This window comes from Meleagris gallopavo, chromosome Z, assembly GCF_905368555.1.
Source record: "Meleagris gallopavo chromosome Z, MGAL_WU_HG_1.1, whole genome shotgun sequence".
Taxonomy (NCBI): Eukaryota; Metazoa; Chordata; class Aves; order Galliformes; family Phasianidae; genus Meleagris; species Meleagris gallopavo.
In genome coordinates, this window is record NC_139435.1 from 47,453,594 (window position 1) to 47,473,939 (window position 20,346).

Below are 20,346 nucleotides of genomic sequence, written 5' to 3' on the forward strand. Positions count from 1 at the left end.
AGAAAGCGAAGTCCATTTTATTTTACTAAGTTTCAGTTTCTTTTGTTTTTTTCTAAAAAATAGGAATAAGTTGTTGTCACTATCACCATTTCATCGATAATTTTTCAACTCGCCAGTTTAAGAGATGGAGAAAATTCAGCTATTATCTGGAAGCACATCATACCAAAAAGGGACTTCTACCTAAGTTATTGATGAATCATTCAAGAAAAAAAATTTATACTGCACAGCAGCTCTTTCCCAAGAGCCAGCAGAACACAAAATCTAGCAATATACTCCCTTTCATGCAGATCTAACACCTTAGTATCTCCTTCTACAATAAACTATCTGGATAGACATTTCATTTTGTTTGGCACAAAAGTCAACAGGTTCTAGCTACAGCAGATCCTATTTCATAGGGACATGAATTATAGAAGTAATACACTTAAATGCATCACACTTTAGAAAGCACAATATTTTTCCTTATATGGTTAAATTTGTACGCAGGAGCACACAGACTCAAAATCAGCTCATTAGAGACTTACAGCAAGTTACAAACTTGACTAGCAAACTTTAGGAGGGCGCGTGTCATCCTTCCCACTGAAAAATGCAATTAGATTTTCACTGGCTTTGTTAGTCTTCTCTGGTTTGCAGACAAAGGTCCAAGAACACTGAAACTGTCCAGCCATCCTTGCCCTCATTCTAAAGCATTACTTACATTTAAAAAGTCTGTTTGGTCTAGAAGCAATACAACCATGTTTTGCATAGTGCTAACTGCAAGCATAGCTAATTACAAACTCAGGTAATTCAGGAGTTCAGTGCTATGACAGCTCAGATAAATTCAGCCCTACCAGCTCAGATCCAGCAGTACAATCTCCTACAGGTTCAGGCCTGTAGGATGTAGCTACTCTTACATGAAGCCCTTCAAGTACTTTCATGTACCTTATCTCCCCAGTTTTTAATTTTAACATTTTTGCAACAGTCCATGAACACAGCAGGTTCGCGTCCAAACTGGCTGACCCTATGTACGTGTGTGGTACTACACTCTCAAACCAAGAAGTCAGTCAGACACTAAAGGAAACAATTCACAGACACACTGGCTGGTTCCTGGATTCCACATAAAGTATTATTTGCAACATCTAGCTTCAAAATGAGCTGCTTACTGAGGCAGTATACACATTAATGCTAATTAAGGGAAGTGGCGGCACTTCCTAAACCTTTTCCACGTATAGTCAGATGCACAAAAAGTTAAATTACAGTCTTGTGCAAATAATGAAAACTCATCTAGACTGTGAACTTTTAACCAATTTAGTTCTGTTTGTCTCTGTTTTTCAGGATAGCATCCGTTCGGCAGCTTTCTTGCATATTCCTTCATCATTAAAATGCACTACATTTTTCTGTCAGGAAAATTACGCAATAAGCAAGCACTTAATTAATGTTAAGATAAACTCCATGTGAGGGACATATTTTTTCTATTGTTTTCATCACAGCTGCATCAGTATTTAATAGATTTCAAAATTTCATTGTTGTGTGGATATCTGCCTTTCTCTCTCTCTTCTTTCCAGTAACTTCCACAAAACTGACTACTCACTAAATGCATTTCACTCCCAATTCAGTTCAGGCAGGACAAGAAAAAAGATCAATCAGGATATGATTTAAATGAAACCAAAACAGCAAAAACACAAGACAGCAAAAAAAAAAAAAAAAAAAAAAAAAAAAAAAAGGAAATCTTCTTTTATAAATGGTTCAACTGAATATCAATTTGTGATTTCTATGATGAAAAAAAAGCAACACCTTCAGAAAATAAAGCAGGTCTAAGTTGGGAATTTGGAATTATTATTTTAAATTCTAAAATGACAGTATTTACATACTGTCATACTTCTCCAAACTAAGCTTTCTACTCATTTTTGGGTACTTGGAGGCCATGAAATTTATGTTTCTGCACTACGCAAATAGCTTTGCAAATTAAAAAACAAAACAAACAAACAAACACTCAAGTTCAAACAAAAACTGGAAACAGCAGTACTTCTGCCCCTTTTGTCTTTGCAATCCATCATACCATACCCATCAGTTAAACTAATAAACATTTCAGTAAAGCTTTTCAAACAACTTTATAATCCTGAGACCACACATAAGTTTCAGAACTCTGTATTTCATTAAGAATATGAGAAAAATATTTTTTCCCAACAGCATTTTAGAAACCAGCAATAATATGAGAACTGCTTGAAGTCATTCACTGAGACTCTGAAAGACAGTGAATTGTAATGAAGCATCACATTTTACCTAGATCAATAACGCTGATCTAGTTTAAAATTCAAGCACTTATCACCTGTAGCTCAGTTTCCATTTTTCCACTGAAACCAAGTGCATAGGAAATATTGACAATTTTTAGTTGGCAATGTACAGGGATATTCAACGTGTGAATGACTTACAGGGTCAGACTAATGACCAGTTTTTTCTGTCTTCATCACCTGCAAAAGGAAATGGACTAAGGAGTCAACACAATCCAAGGTCACAGTCTGCAGTCATTCCTCTTCTTCTTCCCAAAAATTCACAGTTAATGTATTCGAAAAATTATTCCCCCACATTCTTGAGGCTGCAAAATTTAATTCTGCAGCAGTGATTCTCTAAGAGCAGAGACTGAGGAAACATCCCACTCTAGTAATGGGAAGCCTCAGCACTATTGCCAATGTATCTAAATGACTCTTACGTTTGCCTCTGTACTTGCTTTGTTATTTCTTCAATATGAGTTGGCACAGACAGTATTCAGTGTGACTTTCTGCCTCTCCCTGCCAGCTGCTGGGATTGCTTAATAGCTACAAAGCTTTATTCCGCAATTGTACAGAAGAAGCAGAAAAGAAACACAAACAGCAAGGTCAGGGCTAGCAAGGAGTGTATTTGGTGTACGTGTTTTGAGGTACTTCATCAAAATACTGTCACAGAAGCTCCCATGTGAACCACAGGATAGAATACAAAGCTCCTTCTAAGAGGATTTTTCTCACTCTCACTCAATTGCAACCCTTGTTAGGGTGGATCATACTAAGGTATTCTTTCTTTGCTGCTAAAGCCAGCCTTTCTCAAATTAGCAGGAAAAGAAAAGGAAAGGATCTATCAGAAAATCTTGACAAAACAAATCGCCTTAGCAATACACACTTTGTCACTGCTAGCTAAAATTATAAAGCCACAGTGTTTTTAGCAATCTTACTTTGATTTTAATTTCAGACCAGATTATCAAAACATTTAGACGTACAAACAACTTATTTAAATGTGAGCCTGGGAGGATTACCAGTTATATCTAAGAAGGTTTTGAAATAACAGGAAAAAAAGATTAGATGCTTTCTTGAAAGCCTATTCTTATCCTTAATCTCATTAATATTTTTCTGGCCTATCTTTGTCATTGGGCATGATAGATTTCTATTATCATCTAAAGTCTCACTCACTTTATGATCAATAACTGATTTTCTAGTAATGAAATGAAAAGCAGGCTTCTTCCTATATTACAGATAACTTGTGCATATGACAAATTCTCACATCAGCTATGTACTTGTGATGGAGAATTCAAAAAGCTTTTCTTCACTGATTATACACAAGGAAACAGATATGTATAAACCTACACATTTAATGAAAAAGTGCCTTTTTATTTAGTCTGTCTTTGTATTTCCCTTCTGTATAGGTTGTCTTTCAAAATCAGTATCACAACAAAGACTCTGTAGTTACTGATTATGTTATTCTTTCAGACTGGAATGTGAAAGTGTCTCTGTAAACGCCTTTAGAAAAAAGTCAAAATGTGTATCAGAAATGACACTTTTCTAAGAGGTTGGCGGTTGATTTAACGAATTTTGAAACTACAACATAGTGATCTACAGATAATATCTACCGCACTTAGAGCAAGAGCTGATGTACCTCTGTGGTAAGAGGGAAGTACTTCTCAAGAGAGTGTTCACAGTTTTTTTAACTGTCCAGTTAAAAAATTGCAACGCAACTTGTGACACTGTATGCGCTCTAAAAACTGGACAGGAAGCAGCACGTGTAAAGAGCAGCTCTTAAAAAGTGCTTCCTGCAGAATACTGACAGTATCACATACCTATATAAAAATCTCTAACATGAAGAATCACTGGGCAATTTCAACTAGAAAATCAACTCATAGTGATCACCCAAAATGAAGAGTTGTCTTTTGATTTATCTTCCTGACAGCCAGCATTAGAGTGGCTTTGCAAGTACACTAAGAATTCACAATCCATCTGTTAAGGAAAAAAAATTCTAATACTACTACTAATAATAACAATGATAATAAACCACAACCATGCATGGCTACCTCTGTGTACTCAAAAATAAGAAATATGAAATCAGGAACAGCTTAAAGAGAAATCAGGAAAACAAGTGGTTTCACTTGTTCATGAGTGAAATTATATGAAATGCAAAGAACTGTTAATGACTGCATCAGGAAATTCTTCCTGGCACACATAAAGAGCAAAGATAGTATTTTGTGAACTGATCAGCTATCCCAAGTCTGCCTGTAAGGAGAAAGAAAAAAAGTCAGTAGCTGTAAATTTGGCTTCTCAAACATAAAACACAAGGTTTCATTCTCTCTTTCACTCAGCAAAAAGTCAGCAGATGCTGAAGGCTGGAAGGATAGGATTAAATGATATGCTTATACCTGTCTGATACTCTGTTATAGCACTTCTGCCAAGACAATGCAAAGGTAAACACAAATCACATGTTTGGATTACATCAGTGCAAAACATCAGTCAGAGTTCAGTTCCATCTTGCTTATGTTCTGTTCCATACCTGAGGCAGCAGGAAAACATGTAATTCTGTATAGTACCTAGTGCTCCTACTCAGTGTCTAGCTACCCTGCATCTCTGATGAAGGTTATCACCCATACTGATTTATTAGTACATCTAGGCAATTCTATTAGCTGATCTGTATTAGAAAACTGCTAGTGTACAAAATGCTTATACTAATCACAAAGTTATGGCACTGCTTTCGAGGGACTAGTTACCTCCAGCTGGAATGCAAAGATAAACTGCTGAAATTAGGTTGGATGCTGCAACCTCTCCATCTGGACGAGTTGCAGCCTGCACAGATCTGAGTGTAGCCTGAAGCATCTCCCCCTCTGTCCTATCTCTATTTATTTAATGTGATGAGTAGAATTGAAAATCTCCCAGAAAGCATCTCACTACCCAACAAAAAAAGCCACTGATGACTTCTACAGACTAGTGTTTCTACTGGTGATAATGATGGCTACTCACCTGCTAATAAATTTAATGCTGCGTAAAGAGGCATTTGCTGGAAAGAAACTGCAAACACTTATAACAGAAATACTCATTTGCCAGGAGTCACATGACTGAGGATTACAGAAGACTCAAGAAAAGCTAGATTTTTTAATTGTTTTGATATGTATGCATAAGTAGGCTTCTTCAGCTCCCTTCACCTAGAGGGCCTATCCCATATCTAGTCATAATAGCAGATCTTGAAGTTAGGAGGTGTGCCCAATGATGGGCAGAGATACTGAATATTACACCACAGATCAGAATAATTTTCTGTTTTGAAAGAGACTCAGAAGAGGGACCCTGAGAGGGACAGAGTAAGTAACAGCTATTTTTAGTACAAGCAAATTACTTCACAATTACCATTAAATACAAGTTCTCATTGCCTTACATGCAAATCTCTCCATGCTGAAAGGAAGCTCTTATTGCAAATTATGAACATAACATGCTGTATTCTTCAAATAGTTGTAAATAATTGATCATATACAAGCAGACCACCTCTACATGACAAAGAGCTGAATTAGTCAAAGCAAGAGCAGAAGGCTTTTCCTGCAATTTCTGGTTATCTATCATTCCAGACACCTATCATCTCAGACTTCGGGTAGTAGAAATATATACGAATGCAAAAAGAAACTGGATGAGACACTGCTAAAATCAGTGGAGTTATAAGGTCTATTTAATATTTTTGACATAATGAGTAAGAACAACAAATGAATTAAGTCAATGCTGTTAGTACAGGCAGGCAGAAGATATTTTTAAACCACTTATATGTGGTATAACTGGCAGAGAAGTGTCAGTGAGGAACTGTCATTGGTCTAATGCCCAAATGCTTCCAAATTCTTGGAGAAGTTTTGGCAAACTTTGGATTGAGATGCTGCTCCTACTACAAATATCCATTTTAGCTGGCTTCAGTCAATGGCATGAATAAAGTTTGCGTAGACTGAATTATAAATATCTCTTCACTGATCGCTTAGTGCAAAGCAAGAACTGAATCCACTGTACATGAAAGTGGTAATGAAACTAGAGGTCACTGTGCAGAGAGTTTCACAGAGCTGGTTTTCATTAAGATCACACATCAGCAGATTTTCATTTTAGCAGATTATTGCAATGGTCTGCCATTAACAAATTATTATTACAAATCTCAGAATTATCAAGACAGACATCAATACAATCTGTGGAGAGCCTTTCTTTTTGCACGAAGACAGTTATAATTCTGTTCTTGTAATGTAATCTTTCAGTACAAATCTGTTTTTCCAGTGGTACAAGGTCATTTGCTCTGACAATGAACTAATTGTACTACACACAGTGTTTAGGAATTAGAAACACTTCTCAGAATTATGGAAGCAGTACTTCCTAATCATTTGGGTCTAGTTTCCCTACAGGAAGAGTAATCGTCAATTATTCCAAGCTGGTGATTTGGTTCCGTGATGACTAATAACTTTTTTTTTTAAATAGCCCATTGTGTTGTGGCAGGTTTATTGCACAGGAAATACATGAGAAAAATTGATCAGTACGAAATAAAAACCTCTCCAATTTATATATGTTGATCTGCTTGAAGTAGAAAAAAATTATCCACTCAAAACCCATAGTTACTCCTTTTCTTAAAAAAAAAAAATTAAACTCTCATCTGTGACTTACTTTCAAAAAATATATTGATTTTACTTCCAAAGTTAACTCATGTTCTACTCAAAACACTTTTAAGGTTGGAAAAGTTTTTACATTACTGGGACAAATACAAACTCTTGGAAGCATAAAACTTTAAATTTGAGGTATTTTTGATATTATAGAATGTTCAGATAGTTATTCAGATAGTTATCTATTGTGAAAACAAAATAAATCATCATAATCATCTTTGGGATCCTGGAAACATCAAAAGGTAACTGATAGATAACATACAGCAAATAAGTAAACCTGGAAGTTTACTTCTTGCACTACTGCAAAACTATATATATTGCTGTTTTGGATCAGTAAGCCTAAGAAACAAGAACATGAAGGCAACTTAAAATACATGACTGAACATCATGATCTTGTAAAAATCTATCTGCATGTAGAAATACAGATTTCAAATAGGAGGAAATCTTAACAGCTACACAAGGTTGTCATAGATCAATCTGAGATCAAATGAGTATGCTCAGTGTCACAAAGACAATTTGCTTGGGGCTCACTAAAGAAAAGCTGAAGATGTTTCATAAACGCAAAATAACAAACTATTGAAATATCGTTTTCATGAGTAAAGATTTTAAGTAGCGAACTGTACTTCCAGTGAGCCAGTAGTGTTCGAATTGTTCGTATTTTCCTTCTATTTGCTTTTCTGTCAAATAAATAGTGTTGAGTAGTGCTCAGTAGTCAGCTCCATTACTTCTCTGGAGGGAACACAGACAAGCAAGTAAAGACGTAGTTGCTCTAGTAAACACAGCAAACTCAAAAGGACATGAGCTTTATGTTTAGTCAGCAGGAAGAAAGAAATGTGTTATTATTCCATAAGTCACAAAATAATGGAAGACAGATGGAAAGAGTTTTAGAGCTCAGCTAAGGCATCTCCTTGTCCAGAAGCAAAACAATACACATTCTTATATAAAATTTAGCTAACTTAAGCTTCCTACACTTGTCACAAGCGGAAGCCTGCAGTTAGATAACACCCAGGATCTCTTCTTAGCAATCTTGTAAATTCCAAAACTGTGACAAAACAGAGGATTATGAGAGAAAGGCTGCAGAAAAACAATCTGCACAGGAATGTACTATAACTGGAGTACTGTGTTCTGTTTTGAGATTTCCAGAGCAAGAGAGATGTGGGTGTATTGGAAAGCATTTAATAAAACCCCCATGAATATGATGATGAGACTGGATGGAGCAACTCCCATTGAGGAGAGGCTGAGAGCTGTGACTGCTCAGTCTCGAGAAGATGCTTAGGGGGATCTCATCAATGTCCATAAATCCCTGAAGAGAATGTGCCTAGAGGACAGAGTCATGCTCTTCTCAGTGGTGCCCAGTGCTAGGACAAAAGGCTGTGGGCACAAACTGGAACACAGAAAGTTCCCTTTGACTCTCAGGAAGTACTTCTGTGCTGAGCAGGTGACGAAGCACCAGCACAGGCTGCCTAGACAGGCTGAGTGTCTCCTTGGAGATCTGCAAAAGCTGCCTGCATGTGATCCGGGCATCTTGCTCTGCAAAGCAGGAATTTGTTATGTTCAGTTTCCTTAAGCTGTTGCTGCCCCACATTCACCTTTGATAGTGTGGCAGCTCCACATAAAATCAGTCTCATACTCTGGTCCTATTATGTCTGCCTCTATAGAATCACAGAATTGCTAGTGTTGGAAAGGATCTTATAGATCATCTCATTCTAAATCCCTACCAGGGCCAAGACACTTCCCACTAGACCAGGTTGCCAAGGGCCCCATTCAGTCTGGCCCCGAACCCTGAGGGACATCACTCATTATAGGTCTTCACCTGGACATTGAGCCATGACCACAACTCCTTGGATGCAGCCATCCAGCCTATTCCTTACCCACCGAATTGTCATCCTATCCGCATCTCTCCAACTTAGAGACAAAGTTGTTGTGCAGGATTGTATCAAAGATGCTGAACATCAGGGTAGATGATATCACTTGCTCTTCCCTTGTCTAACAACAATGCCACTCTTTTGTATATCTCAAGGAGAAAGGGAGGAGAAACAAAATAAACAGCAACAAAAGAAGCACACCTGCATAGTGAAACAAAGGTATGTAGGTGCTCTGTGCACGTGGGTGAAGAAGATGGAAAATGGATTATGACATTTAAGACAAGGATGGACCGTCACCCTTACAGATGGACGAAGAATAAATTTTCAAAAAGAAAACACAGTCATGAGTTGGGGAAGGAGATTTCTCTGCGTAATTGTAATTGCCCCCCCTTGCAGTATCTCCCCTTTCTGAGAAACACTACTGGTAACAAGCGTTACTGTTTCTGACTCAATGTCTATGTTTATGCATTGGAAGTACTCTCAGGAAAACATTATTTATCAGCAACACAACACTCCATAAAATATGCATGCATTCCTTGCTTTTTTTGGATGAGTGTGAGAAGGATATAATACATAGACTAACTTCTAAATCTATTGCTTTTCCTCCTCTTTTTTTTCTAAGCGTAGCTAACAAAATAATTTCTTCCAGAGTCTCTCTCACTAAAACACTAAATAAAATCCAAAAGCAACCTACTCTTATCACAAAGCAAAATATATATTGCAGAGTTTTTTTTACACTTAATATAACAAATGAGAATGTCCAGAAATGTTAGTATCATATACTCTTGACCAAGAAAAAAGATCCAAAATAATGTGATGAAATATTGGAACAATCCCTCAAGTCAGTTACTTTTCTCTCATCTTCAAGAACAGATAGTTGTGTCATGGGGCCATTAAACTGACATACAAATGGTTTTGATGTCTTCAATTTAGCCCAAGGAATCCTTCTCTCATTATTTCCTCATTTTTATGCATCATGCCTTCTTCAAGTAAGAAGCTTCTTACTTTTTCATGCTGTGTCTGATCACATTTTCTATTCTTTTGTTTATTTTTTGAGTCATTCAAACTTCATTTCCAGAAGCAAAAAGCTAGTGGAATGCACATTATCAATGTCATACTATGACACTAAAGCTGCCTATAAAAATAAAGACTTAAACATAGCACTGATGTTGAAAATATTTAAACCATAAATAACAGCTTTTAAAAATGTGTAAAGAAAAAATGGAGCATCATTCAAATGAATTACAGAAAAGAACACACTGCAGTTACAAAATTGCAAAGCATAATTTGTTTAACACAAAATCAGCTGGTAACATTATTTACAAGATGTTTAAATGCTTTATATCTTTCCCTGAAATCTGGTTTTGTTAAAGCTATATCTAGGTGGATAAAATAAGAAGAATAACTGTTTGATATCTTTTTCCTTTGGCCTTGATGTTAATTCAGTATCCTCTGGCTAAAGAAAACATGCTGCAAATATTAATTCAGTCACACTTAATTCTGTTGAGAACTGTGAAATGCAAATGCAAAACAAACAAAAAAAAATCAAGCTATGAAGAATTTGGATGTTTAAAGATAATACCTTCTCTGTTACCTTTAACACTCATTTCTCTCTTCCAATAGTTTTATTTTTAATAATTCTCACACCATGACAGTAACAGTTCTCCACCTCCTCATCCTTCCTTCACATGTAAAGGCTGGGATCCATGGAGCAATTAAAATAGGTTAAAGATGTTTTAGAAGAAGAAAGTTTAACTATTTTGTAGCTGAACATTTCAAACCATGATTTTTTTTTTCCAGATAGTTCTATTTCTGCAGATTCTTCTCTTAGCCAATTCAGAAATTTCATGGAATAGAATCATGGCATCCTCAGAATTGGAAGGGACCATTAAAGGTCATCTAGTCCAGCTCCCCTGCAATGAATAGAGATCCCTACAGCATGATCAGGCGCTCTGAGATCCCTCCAGCCTAGCCTTGAGTATCTCCAGGGATAAGAATTCTACTATATCTTTGGGCAACCTGTTTCAGAGCCTCATCACCTTCACTGTAAAATACTTTTTCCTTATATTCAACCTTAAACTCTCCCCTTTTCAGTTCGGAACCATTCCCCCTTGCCCTACCTCCTCAGACCCTACTAAAGATTCTTCTTTCTCATAGCTCCCCTTTATATACTTAAAGGTAGATTCTGCCTTTCTTTTAGTCTGATAGAAATTTGTTCTTAACCCTTCATTAATCCTCAACCAACCAAAGAACTAAAACTGAGAGCACCTATCACTTCAAGGTCAAAAATTTTACTACATATGTCTGCAATATTTTGATCTTATATTAAACTAAAGATGGAAAACCACATGAAGATCTAAGAAACAAAACAATTAAAGTATATAAGGAGCACACATTTAATTTTAAAGCAATGCTTTGGAATACTTTTATAATTAAATAAATTTTCATAATTTATGTACATCCATATCATTTTACTACTGGAGAAAATCTCACATTACTTCAAATTGACTTTAAGAACACAGATACATTTCCTTCCTCTAAACTATTTTTCACAAAGTGAGAAATTCTTAAAACACTTATTTTCAGAAATAGTCCTAGAAAATAAACAATTTAGCAAATTTACTTCAAAAATAACTCAGTGGTCAGGGAAAAAATTATTTGGATTAAATTATTCTGCCTACCTTCCACGTGATATATTTACACTAGAATACAAAATCCTACTCAATTTTGGTTTTAGTGCTGCTTTCTCAAGTGTCAGCAGTTTACGGGCTGGTCCATCCCAGTTTTGTGACTAGCGGGGCGAGGGATTTCACAAATCCGCACCTTTGGAAAAGGGAAACAGGGGATCCCAAAATAATTAGAAACAGTGGCAACGATCTGAGAAGAAACAAACTAATTTACTAAATGTGGCATTGGAATGCAAGGTAACACACTATAGTACAACATAATTAGAATTGAAGCTAATAAATCAAATATGAGAGAGTGTCCAAAAGGTGGATAGGCCTCACCATAACACTGAGGTCAGCTGAGCAGTCCGGTTGAGCAGCAGGGAGGTAGAGCCTGATGAAGAAGAAAGGTCAGATGACCTACCAAGGCCTTATATCTGCTCCCCCTGAGCAGAAATGATAACAACATAGTGAACAATCTTCTGAGGTATGTAGTTCTTGACATGTACCCAGAACTGAAGCATTAACACTTTAACTTCCAGAGCACTACATGATGTTATGATGTGGAATACTGATAACCAAAAATCATAAAACCATGACAAAAGGATAGTCAAGAGTGATAAAAAAATTAACAGCCGACATCCACCCACATGGCAGAACACATCTCATCCTGAGGCATATTGTTTCGCACGTAAGAGAGCACCTGCATACATATTCAGCTTCCCAGCACTTAACTCTTTTGAACAAAAACTGGTGGTACTTTTCTTGGGTTTTGTTGTCTTTTTTTTTTTTTTTTTCCACCTACCCTGTTTCAGCAGAGAGTAAAGGTAGGAACAGCATTAGAGCTCACTCATATGGTTGCTGAGCTTAATTAGCTTAAGATAGGAATGAGATTTGTGAATATGCTTTTTCTATACAGTTCCAGTTATTAAAAAGATTAATCTTTTTGTTTTAGCATACATAAATTCACAAGAGATGTCATACTGTTCATACGGATGTACTCTTTTTCATGCACAGAGTAATCCCTTAATGCCACAGAAACAAGAGAATGAAAGCATACAGTTTCTTTCAAACTGATCTGTATTCAGAAACAAGGAGAAGAAAACAATACATAATAATTTATTTTTATGAATGTCAGGAATGACAGTGCACTTCAATTTTGTAGCCAGCTCAAATTATATCTGAGACAAATATTTCATTTTAAGAGTTCTGTTAAATCTTTTCAAAGACCTTGTTTTATGTATTCATGAAATAACTCACTATTTTTTTTAGCTTTCAGGAATAGTAATTGTGGTAAATCTTATAAATTAGCATGAACAGTACCAGAAAGACACTGTTAAAACTCGTCTTCATTGCTGCTGGAGTATTTATTAGGAAGTAAAATATTTAAAGGAAACCTACAACTACCACAATTCAAATTATGCTTTGCATAAGAAAGACTTTCTTATAGCACTTAGTATTATTATTTTGTCACCATATAGAAAAGAAAGCCATCTAATCCTATTTCTAATCTTGAGCAGAAATATTTCTTTTCATTAGATAACTGAATAAAATCATTGCATTCACTAAATATTCACTGTAGTATTTTATCAGTTTGTACAAGAAATTGGCACTGCTTATTGTAGTAATTGACATTTTCAACATTGGCATATACAATAGAAATGTTAACACTACTTGCAAGATAGTTAGCTCTTGATAAATTAGTGACCTTCAGAGGTCCTTCAAAGAAATTTTTTTCTCTAGCTACTGCTATAACAGCTGGAGACATAATCTCCCCCATTTTCTCATTATGATCACATATCCTCTAGTGCCCCTTCATGTCAGCATCTCCTAAGTTGTTCCAGCCCAAGTGAGTTAGCAGACTCCTATCATTTAAATTTTTAACACTCACCTCATTTGTTTCCCTCCCCCACTCTTTTGCCTCCCTTACAACTTATTTGTATTCCCTGCTTTAGCTGACAGTCACAAGCATCAAAGATTTCTCTCTGTACAGCAGCACCAGCTCTGGCTTAGCACGGTATTAATGCATCTGCTTCTGAGGCTCAGTTCATATTTGGAATACGTGAGCCTGAGCTGCTTGGAACATTACATATCCCATCACACTTAGCATCCATTATAAGCTCCTCCCCTAAGTAATTCAGTATAGTAGCAATCTGACAGCTTATCATCTTGCAAGTTTCTTTGTAGAAGAGACCATATAGCGGCTACTTCTTATATTAAAAGATATTACTTCATAAAAATCAAATTCATTCACTGGATTTTTCCTTTTCTATGAGAAAGTAACCAGAAAATAAGAACTCTATGTATGGACTTGACCTCCTCTGTTTGTTTTCCAAATAAATGTACAGTCTATGAAAAAAAAAAAAAAAAAAAAAAAAAATCTGACATGCTGCAAGTAACAATCATTAAACTAATAAATTAACCTGTGGCTCTCACTATAGTCATGTATGGGACCAGAGAAATAATGATAACTCAAGTGACAACTGTTCGTCTCTAGTATGGATACTGTTTCAAATTTACCTCCCAAGAGATGCATTAACGGAACTCCAGCACCATTCTCTAGAGGCAGGAAGGTAAGATGTAAGCACTTTAGAAAGCAAATAACCACCATGCTACTAACGTTATATTCCTGGAAGAAAAAAAAAAAAATTTTTTTAGGGTTTTTGGTGTTTTTTTTTTTTTTAGTTTTTAATTTTTAGTTTTTAAGAGATATCATATATACTTTGCTTTTGTTTCAGGTATCTTAACTCCAAACCAAACATTAACATAAAAAAATTGAATTATTGGAAGGTTCTGAGGTTTTTGGTTTTTTTTTTCAAATTTCTCTTCAATTTGATATCACTCATATAGGAGCTATGAAATAAATATTAACGGATTATCTCATTTATCAGCTACTTATGAAGATCGCTCTAAAAGTAATGTATTTATTTCCATGGAAACTGCAGCAGATACAACACAATAACACTAGTTGATAGAGCAAACTCTCAGCTACAAGATACTTTCTCAATATAGCCACCACCATTAGTTATGCAGCGATGACCTACAGGCTATCTACTGAGCTTGTAAAAATCTTCATGGCTGTCAGGGACCACCCTGACACATCCATTGGCGGGTCTCCATAAATGTTCAGCAAGCATCAGTGCATGTCAATGCATGCCATTTTTTCCACATGGAGGAATTCAGTGATACACATTTGCTTCATCCACACTTCCATGTCAGACACTGTTTTGTCAGACCACATCTCTGCTGCCATCTGTCACAAAGCAACAAAATAGAATGGAATACTGTCAGGAAGGTTCAACCTCTACTGCCATACCAACGTCTGACTCTGACGTCACGAGTCAGCATAATAAAACAATAGGCATTAGTTTCAGAGCAGCCTTCTGTAATTTCCTAAGGTTAATGCAGTTCAGCCTCTTTTACCTTCTTTCTTGGATAAAACTGTTTAAGATTAAAATGTAGGGCAGAAGAAAGGTTTTTCATTCTACGAACTCTAGAATCTCTCTACTTACAGACATTATGTGAATTGTCACAGGTCAATGTTTTATATTATTTTTCCTATTCTGTACTAGGGGTCTGTCTTTTTATCTTTTGCGAAATAACTCTTCTATTGAATTGAGGCCCTGAGTAATTTTTTTCTTACATTAATTACATGCTTGCTAGATATTTTCTCAATTTTAATCTTATATCCATAGAAATACAAGGATAATCACTGTCCTTCTTTTAGAAGTTAGTAATTATGGGGTAGGAGTTCCTACACACATCTCTGTAGGGACTCCTGGTCCAGATGAAAGTCTTTTTTTTTTTTTTTCTTTTGCTTGACACTGACATGCCTTAAATAACGTTTGCTTTTTTCTTTTTTTCACAAGCTTTTAATTAGCTTATTTTGAATTAAAACCCAGACTTGACTATCAGTGAGAAAGAAATTGGTTAGATTATCACAGTCAGAGGGCTTGGTCAATGGAACACTGCCAGCTGGAGTCCACTGACGAGTGGGACTCTTGACAAAGGCTCCATCTTGGGACCATCCAACGTGTTTATTGAGAACAGCCCTGCAGAGGACATAGGGGCTTTGGTGGATGAAAAGCTTAACATGAGTCAGCACTCATGTGCCTGAAGCCTAGAAAGCCAGCAGAATAATGGGCTTCATCAAAAGAAGGGTGGCTAGCAGGGGGAAGGAGGTGATTGTCCCTTTCTACTCTACCCTCATGAGCCCCAATCTGTAGTACTGCATCTAGACATGAGGCTCCCAATACAAAAAACGATGTGGTGCTGTTGGGGTGGGACCAGAGGAGGCTATTGAGTATGAACAGAAGCCTGGATCACCTCTCTTACTATTGTTGAAAATACTCAAATAATTTTCTAGAACAGTTTCTCTGATAAAGCAGATTTTATTCACAATTGCAATGGTGGGCCTCCTGCAAGCAGGAGAGCACCCAGAAAACAGAGCTACATCTTTTATTCCCTGTTCCCCAACGCTTATCTCTTTCTCCCCTAGTTCCTCATTGGCTGAGTACTTTAGGTTCACAATCTTCTTGACACTTTACTAAACATGGAAACACTGGACAAACATAAATTTTTGCTGCCTAAGCGTAAATCTGTAGTTAATTAATTAACTTATTCCACAGTTGATCATTATTTTGCGGATATCTGTTTGCCCTTTGTTCCACAAAGATAAACCTGGGAGAAAGACAGGGGAGTATCTTGGTACCTGCCTGTCACATCCCAACCTTCTCATGGAGTGAGACATTTCGGCCTTGTGTAGAGGCCCTACTTGCTTTGATGTTTGCTAACTCTGTTTTTCTTTTGCTGGCAGTTTCTTATCCTAACAGAACAACTCCACAATATGTTTTCTAATCCGTAACACTACCTCGCATTGTTTGGAACATTTAACAAGTTTTGCAAGAAAGAACTCATCACATAATTCAGTAATAATGTTTCTAAAACATGCCACTAACATATATATTTTACTTCTTAGATCAACTATGTCTAAGGATAAGTTACAGAATACAAGTGCATTATGTTCTACTTCTTCAAGCCAGCTGCACTTTTTAATATCAAATGCAGAAACAACATTCCATTACCACACTATGAAAATGTTGAAGGAGCTGGGCTTGTTTACTTTGCTTACTTAGGAGAAGACTTCAGGAAGGTTTCATAGTAGCCTTCTGCTTGAGATTATGAAAGGGAGAGAGACCAACTGTTTTCATGGGCTGATAGTGATTAAACAGGGGAGAATGGCTTTAAATAAAAGATAGGAAAATTCATTTTAGATGTTAGGAGGAAATTCTTTAACCAGAGGTTGGTGAGGCACTGACAAAGTCTGCCCACAGCAGCTGTGATGACCCATCACTGGAGATGTTCAAGGTCAGACTGGACAGAGCTCTGGGCAGCCTGATCTGGTAAGCAGCAACCAGCCCAAGACAAGAGTTTGGAAGTGGATGGGCTTCAAGGTCTCCTCCAAGCTAGGTCATTCTACAATTCCATGAAAAGAAAACTAAGCCTAACTAAATATATTCCTGCCATCTAACATTCATTTATGGTGCATTTTTCTGTTTGTTTTTTGTTTTTTTTTGCCTAGAAATATAAAGTCCAAACAAAGCATTTCACTTTTTCACCTTGTAATCTGTCAGAAGTGACACTCTCTCTTTTCACTCCAAAGAGACTCTTAGGGCTCTGTTTGAACCCTTCTTTGTTTTTTGGCTCAAAGATTGCTTTCTGAGGCATTTCTTGTGATAGGACCCTGACAGATCTAGGAGATGAGAGGTGAGTGTTGCTGTGTGGCAGTCAGCATCACTTTGTGCACAGTTTTACATTTAAAAGCATTTCTTTGGAGCTGTTTGCCTTCAGAAGTGAATGTTTACTGGCAGAAGATTTGGCCTATGCAGACAGCTCCAGCTTGGCATGGGAGACTGGGAGGATAATACCATTGTAATCTGTGAAGGCAAGATAAAAGTTGGCACTTCCCTTCTGCCTCTTATCTTCTGGCAAGGCCAGGAAGACAGGAACAAAGGAGTTCCTGCTGAGATCCAAAAAAAACCCAAGAAGTCGTCACTCCAAAAGAGAGCTGATTCAACTACTTTGGACTTATTTATAAGTTCGTACTGCCATTGTAAAGGTCGTAGTCATCAACCAAACAAGAACCTTTGATGACCCATCACTACTGAAGATCAATGTCTGAACTACAAACCACACTGGACCCATGATGGTGACTATCTCTCTCTTGCTTCCTACAAAGACTCCTTGCTTCTATTTCTTATCTTTTCTATCGTCTACCTTCCCTTCCCCACCTCCCTTAGTTACTAGGATTTGTAATAAACTGGTCAGCTAACATGACCAGCTGTGTCTTAATCTCGCCATCAGGTATATAAATATTAAAAGAACTTTCTCTCCCTCCTAGTAATTGGAGTGAGACAGGCAGTTTTTAGGAAATCAAACACATTATGAATTGTTTTTCATTAGGGTTAAGAAGAAATAAATACTTTTTCATCTTGAGAACTTCCTGATAATTCTATGCTTTTATAATTAAAAAAATTCTGAGTTGCCCATTTCTAAACAGGGGTAGCTAAAGATTTAAAATTGTTCACTTAGTCTAAGATTTAGCAAGACTACCACCAAAGATCACGTAAGTACAGACACATACACACACAAAAGCCAATAAGCTCATTTTTATGCAGGTCAAAGAGCATAAATCCATACAGACAGCAGCTGCTGTCTGAATGTCAGCTGACTCCTTCAAATCTAAATCATAGATTAAAGAGAAATCCAAATCTGGACTTTGTATAATCAGCTCAACTGTTTTTCTGCTAGCCATAAATTCCAGCATAAAGTGAAAACATGTTCCATATTTACACTTTACACACCAGTAGTAGAATGAAGATGCTTTAAAATGAAAGACCTCTCAAGTCTGAGGCCACTATGGGACTTGTAAACAAAATATTTCATATGTAATTTGAAGTTAAGTTCCAAGTAACCTTCAGATGATTGCTGGCTATTATCCAAAGCTTAATTCTGTGAGAATGGTTGCAAAATCACAGCTAAACTGCTGAAAATTTTGATGAATTGTCAGAAAAAGCTATGGGAAAGCTCATAAACTAAAGCCATGAAACATGAGAAAGCTGGGACTACAAATAAAGGTAAGGTTACTATTAAAAGAACATCAGCTTAAGATTCCAAGAAGAAAACACACATGAATGTTCCTAGAAGTGTAACAATATAAGCAGATTCGTAAGAGCAAGCACAGAATGCTAAAAGAATACAGTAAGACAAAAAGAGCAAATAGTTATTTCATCCCTGCTTTACTCTTAGAAATCTATAGAAGGAGAAAATCCTACATACTCACTGTAATTTTTAAATCGAAATAAAAATAATAATTCCTTTTCAACTGAAAAATTACTGATCTGTTTTGAAAAAGAAGCATCCATATAGCCCGAAATGATGAATAATCAGGGATTTTAATTTTTTTTTTCATATTGATGCATATAGATATCTCCAGGAGAAAAGGTTATCCATAAGCTTATCATATGTTAAAACCATTCTTACACATAATGGAGATGATATCCACAGCATTAATGTAACACAGAACTTTCAACATTGTCAAAATTAAAAGGTATGAAGTACCATAAAAATATTTTATCTTAACCATATATATCACCAACTGAGGTACGCTTCCTTACATCATGAAGGACATTGGCTTGCTGATGAAATACTTAACTGGAAGAGTAACACATGTGAAAAAAGTTTTTACATTCTCAACAAATGTATTGTTCTCAGTGGGAGGCAAAAAATAAGCACCAAAGCACAATAAAAATTTTAAAGAAAAAAAACCACAAAACTGGAAGTGTTTATTTAGTGTCACTTTACATTTCAGGGGTTTTAACAGGTATTTTCCATATTACATTCATATGTCCTTTGGAGACTAATTTACAGAACTATGTACTACTACAATCTTATTTTTATTCAGCAAGCAATTCAGATACACCCATAAACATAGGCTCACCTACAAAACGCCATTCACAGTTTGGAAAGCAATTCAGCACACATTTGAGTAATATCACTCATCTGTGCACCAAATAACTTCGTTGAATCCAAGCTTGAATGGTAACACAAAACTCAAGCTAAAGCTGCTGATATCACAAATATGCAATACTCAATCCACTATAATTTACATCCCTCATCTCTTCTCATCTGTTCCCCACATACATTTACCTGACATATCTGCCTCCAGCTCTGCCTTCAGAGTTACCTCTGATTCTGTCCTCCTACCTCTCTGCAACTATTGTCCATGGGTCAGATGCGCTTGACCTAGAACTGAATACTGCAATTTAAGCCTCTGGAACTTTTCCAGTTTTGAGTTATTTTCTTACAGGATCTATACTTTTCACAAGAACTTCTAACTGACATGGTACTTCTATAGATTAAAAAGTAATTGTTAGGAGTTAGACAAGCAGCAAGTCATACTTTTACGCAGAAAACAATATATTTCTTATTTTGCCTGGTGTTTCAGTCTACCTATCCACACAGATAGATTCTTACATATTCAAACATACATACAATATATTTACTAATCAGGTTAATTTTAAAGAGAAATTGATTTAAGAAAGGGGCAGCTATGTAATGTTCTTTGGTTATTTAATTTTAATAGTGTGGGAATCAAATGTTGTTTCTGCATTAGAATTGGATAATATATATATTTTTATTTCATGATCTCCACTGTCATAGTTCTTTCTGGGAGTCTTTCTGCTTAACTTGGGGAAGATCTCTGATAGTTTACATCACTTATCGTCTAGATAACCCTTCCCAGGGACGCACGCTCTGTATATAGGTGTATATAGGTGTATATATGTATATTTTGTCATACACACTGCAAGAATATCCTGCACCAGATCAAACTCTAGAACAAGTCATGGCATGCCCGAGGAAGCGCCTGAAGAGA

At 36.3% G+C, this 20,346-nt stretch overlaps 1 long non-coding RNA gene across 4 annotated transcripts in view; it reads right to left on the reverse strand.

Annotated features, from left to right (window-relative positions):
* The window catches only part of LOC116217548 (uncharacterized), a 135,373-nt gene that overhangs the window by 91,225 nt on the left and 23,802 nt on the right, over positions 1 to 20,346 (reverse strand). For 2 of the 4 annotated variants that reach the window (XR_014880486.1, XR_014880484.1), the window contains one exon: positions 13,932 to 14,040. The exons of 1 other annotated variant lie outside the window; for it this stretch is intronic. This is a non-coding gene — a long non-coding RNA (uncharacterized LOC116217548). Of the gene's footprint in view, positions 1 to 11,753; positions 11,806 to 13,931; positions 14,041 to 20,346 lie in introns of all 4 variants that reach the window. One more of the 4 variants, XR_014880483.1, reaches the window with a different exon arrangement.